This window comes from Sapajus apella, unplaced genomic scaffold (assembly GCF_009761245.1).
Source record: "Sapajus apella isolate SASKATOON/1434 unplaced genomic scaffold, GSC_monkey_1.0 scaffold125, whole genome shotgun sequence".
In the NCBI taxonomy this organism is placed as follows: domain Eukaryota; kingdom Metazoa; phylum Chordata; class Mammalia; order Primates; family Cebidae; genus Sapajus; species Sapajus apella.
In genome coordinates this window covers 3,234,043-3,238,781 of record NW_022437065.1, presented here as the reverse complement: position 1 = coordinate 3,238,781, position 4,739 = coordinate 3,234,043, and the positions used below count along the sequence as shown (strand labels likewise).

General features: G+C 44.1%; 1 non-coding gene across 1 annotated transcript; it reads left to right on the top strand.

Moving 5' to 3' along the window:
• The first annotated feature begins 942 nt into the window (after positions 1-942).
• On the top strand, positions 943-1,004 carry LOC116539082. The gene has a single exon (XR_004263914.1). It is a non-coding gene; the product is annotated as a U7 small nuclear RNA (small nuclear RNA).
• The last annotated feature ends 3,735 nt before the right edge of the window (positions 1,005-4,739 follow it).

The following is a 4,739-nucleotide window of genomic DNA, read 5'->3' as shown; positions in this document are numbered from 1 at the left end:
CACCTTGCCCCAACTTCCAAATCACCTGAAAGAGCATCTAGTCGGTAGACTTGATAGACTTGAATTCACGACTAGAACCCTAGCTGCAAGAAAGCCTGATAAGTGCAGGTTTTAGCTCTCCAGGCTCTGCAGTAGAGGAAGGCGTAGAGTAAGGGGAGGGGATGGATGTCAAGAGAGCAAATCCACCACATCTGCTACAACTCTATTAACTTTTCCTGTTCCTGGCCCTGAGGGTGCTCTGAAGAGCTCTTTCATATTTCAGATCACATAAAGCTTTGATGAATGTTTCTTTTCCTTTTTCTTCTCCCCCCGCCACCTCTGCCTTTTTTGAGACACGGTCTTGCTGTGTCATCCAAGCTGGACTACAGTGGTTCCATCTCAGCTCACTGCAACCTCTGCCTCCCAGGCTCAAGCAATCCTCCCACCTCAACCTCCTGAGGAGCTGGGACCACAGGCATGCACCACCACACCTGGCTAATTTTTTTGTATTTTTAGTAGAGACAGGGTTTCACTATGTTGCTCAGGCTGGTTTCAAATTCCTGGGCTCAAGTAATCCACCTGCTCAGCCTCCCAAAGTGGCTCACAGGCGTGAGCCACCATGTCTGGCCCTTTTTATTTGTAGTCGTGCTAAAAAAAAAAAATAAACCCACATAATATTTACTACCTTAACCATTGCTAAGTGTATAATTTAGTAGTGTTAACTATATTTACATTGTCATACAATGGGATCTCCAAAGCTTTTTCATCTTGCAAAACAGAAACTCTGTACCCCTTAAACAATTCTTCACTCCCTCCTCCCTCTAGTTCCTGACGAACAACATTCTACATTTTGTTTCTATGAATTTTACTACTCTACATATATCATATAAGTGGAATGATCCAGCATTTGTTTTTTTGTGACTGGTTTCTCTTTGGTGAATGATTCTTTAAAAACAATTACGCTAGTATTACAGCTCTTTTAGGATTTGCCTAGCAGGTTTTTGAGTTTTTACCAGAAAACCCCCACCTACTCCCAAATCAGGCAATCAAAAGTCACAATAAACAAATAGGACACTGCTTATATTACAAATCTTTGCCGTGATGAGCTGAAACAGGCACATTTACAATGTCGGTAACATAGCTACAACGCAGCAACCAAAAGGCACAGCTTTAAGCAGATTTTATAATAATCTATGTAATTTTCATCACCAAGAATGAGCATGAAGCTCTCAAAATGAGTGGTCCAGGAAGCCCTTGCTATAGCTGGGAGAATGCTACAGTCTCAATGAATAGTGTGTCTAGCATGGGGTCAGCATACATTGTGTGGCAGGTGGAAGTCTGAGATGGTCCCTACGATTCCCACCCCTAGAAACACATTATCTATAGATTCCCCTCTGCTTGGGTATGGGTGGGACTCATAAATATGATGGCACATCACTCCTGTGATTAGGTTATTCCCTATTGCCAGGTTGACTTTTTTTTTTGAGACACAGTCTCTTTCTGTCACCTAGGCTGGAGTACAGTGGTAGGATCACAGCCCATTGCAACCTCTGCCTCCTGGATTCAAGTGATTCTCCTGCCTCAGACTCCTGAGTAGCTAGGACTACAGGTGCGCACCACCATACACAGCTAATTTTTGTATTTTTAGTAGCGATGCGGTTTCACTACATTGGCCAGGCTGGTCTCGAACTCCTGACCTCGAGTGATCCACCCACCTCAGCCTCCCAAAGTGCTGGGATTACAGGTGTGAGCCTGTTTTATCTAATATTTATAATATTAGATATTTCTAATATTAGATAACATTAAAACTTTTTTTAGGAAAATATTTTACTATTTATTAATGACTTAGTTTTGTTTCAGTAGTTTTTGGGACTCCAGGTGGTTTCTGTTTACATGAGTAAGTTCTGTAGTGGTGATTTCTGGGATCTTGGTGCACCCATTTCCCGAGCAGTGTATACTGTACCCAGTGTGTAGCCTTTTGTCCTCAGCCCCCTCCACCCGTCCTCCCAGGTCCCCAAAGTCCATTATATCATTCTATGGCTTTGCATTCTCTTATAAGTGAGAACATATGATATTTGGTTTTCCATTCTTGTGTTTAAGCCATTATTTCATTCCTTTTTATGGCTGAGTAGTATTCCATGGTGTATATATACCACATTTTCTTTATCCACTCGTTGGCTGATGGGTATTTAGGTTAGTTCCATATTTTTGCAATTGCAAATTGGGCTGCTATAAACATGAGTGTACAGGTCTTTTTCATATAATGATTTCGTTTCCTTTGGGTAGATACCCAGTAGTGGGATTGCTGGATCAAATAGTAGTTCTACTTTTAGTTATGGAATCTCCACACTGTTTTCCATAGTGGTTGTACTAGTTTACATTCCCACCAGCAGTGTAGAAGTGTTCCCTTTCCACCACAACCACATCAACATCTATTATTTTTTGATTTTTAAAATTATGGCCATTCTTGCAGGAGTAAGGTGGTATCTCATTGTGGTTTTAATTTGAATTTCCCTGATAATTAGTGATGTTGAGCATTTTTTCATATATTTGTTGGCTGTTTGTATATCTTCTTTTGAGAACTATCCACTAATTCATTCTTTTTTTTTTTTTTTTGAGACGGAGTCTTGCTCTGTTGCCCAGGCTGGAGTGCAGTGGCATGATCTCGGCTCACTGCAACCTCCACCTCTTGGGTTCAAGCAACTCTCCCATCTCAGCCTCCTGAGTAACTGAGACTACAGGTGTGTGCCACCACGCTAGGCTAATTTTTTTTGTATTTTTAGTAGCAACAGGGTTTTACCATGTTGCCCAGGCTGGTCTCGAACTCCTGATTGCAAGTGATCCACCTGCCTCGGCCTCCCAAAGTGCTGGGATTACAGGCAGGAGACACCGTGCCCAGCCTGAATTACTTTTTATGTATAAAAAAACCTAGGTGTCCACCACTCAGATCAAGATATGGAACGTTTCTAACACCCCTAGAAAGTTCACTCATGTTCCTTTCCAGTCAATCCTCATTTCCCTTTTGCCACCCAGAGGTAACCACTATTGTGACTTTTATTGCGTGGATTAAATGTTACCTCTTTTTAAGCTTCATATAAATGGAAGTGGATAGTATTGACTCTTATATGCCTGGCTTCCTTCTCTCAGTAGAATGTATGTGTGACTCGCCATGAGGCTGCCTCTATCCACACTTTATTCTTTTATATCCCACTGTATTAATATCTATTCTGTTGATGGACATTTGGGTGGTTTGAAGCCTGTGCTGTTAACCACTGAGCTATGTATGAAATAAGTATAATATTAACCTCCCGTTGATTAGCTTTCCTTGGACTTCACTTTCCCAAGGCTGGTAGAATTGCTGGCATGGATTCAGCATCTGGGAGCAGGCAAGGGTGTCTGGGGCTTCTCAGGGAGCAGGGCCCTGGCCAAGGCTGGCAAGGGCAAGAGACAAAACACCCTGAGGACAGCTCAGCTGCATCCCAATCCTGGCTCACAGTTCAGGGCAGCGACAGTATTTCTCCTGAGGTGAATTGTTTTAAAATCTCCGTGGTGACCCAACCCCCTTCCTCATCCTCCAGCAGTTCCTGAGCAGTCCCTGAACTCCCACTGATACAGTATTCAGGGTTAGGAGGGGTTGTCTGGCCTCAAAAGCCATTTGTAAAGCTAACAAACAAATCACAAGGCAAATTGAGGCCAGTCCATTTCTGGGTGAACCTGGCAACAGTTCTACTGTGGGCGTAAGGGTGGGATTGCTGATGCGCGGGTCTGTGGGGTCACCCACACAAAGCCTGGCAAAGTTTTATGGGCCCTTGGTGGACTTGCACGCCTGCTACAGTGAACATACCCAACAAAAGGCCCCTTTAAAGAAGAGAAGTTTTATGGCCTTCGCAGCAAGCTGGGGCTTGTTCTCTGGCTTCGGGGAGGAGGCAAGGGAGAGGGTGATTTACAGCCGCTGGGGAACGTCCCTCCTGTGAACTTCTCCGGGTTAAACCTGCATCTGGTGGTCTCCAGGAGCCTGGTGGTCTCCAGGAGTCCGTAGGCTGGGCTACAATGAGCAGCTGGGGGTGACAGCTTACAGCCGCAAGGCTGATTGAAAGCCTGGAAAACAGGACTGATGGGCAATCTTAAAAAGAATGTGGATTATTCAGCCTGGAGACGTAAACATGAATACCTACACTCAAATACATGAGGAGGTCTTTCTCTGAAGTTGGTGGCCAGCTATTCTCCAGCTCTAGGGGAAAGAGAAAAAAAAAATCATCAAATGAGGAAGTGGTTTTAAATTCCAGCAGGAGAGATTGAGGATGAAAAAAAAAAAAAAATGCAAAGGTCTGAAATGAGAATTGGACATTAGACTGGGTTCCCACAGAGGCTGCTGGAATCTTCTCTGCAGAGCTGTGCAAACAGACTAGACTCTCCACTGCCTGGATGTCTGGAGGCTGGAAGTGCCCAAAGGTCAAGAAAACACAGGATGGCTTCTCAGGTCGCTTTATTGTCTTAGTGTGCACTGTTGTCTTAGTGTGGCTTCTCCCAGAAACAGACCCTGAGATGAGGGTGTGGGTACAAGTAGTTCACTTGGAAAAAGATCCCAAGAAGCACAGTGATGGCCTGGGGAAATGAGACAGGGCAGGGAGGGATGCCAAGAAAGGGTGACCTAAACAGCGGGTTACTTCTTTATTTTTCTCTCCTTCCTTCCTTCCTTTCTTTCTTTCTTCCTTCCTTTCTTTCTTTCTTCCTTCCTTCCTTCCTTCCTTCCTTCCTTC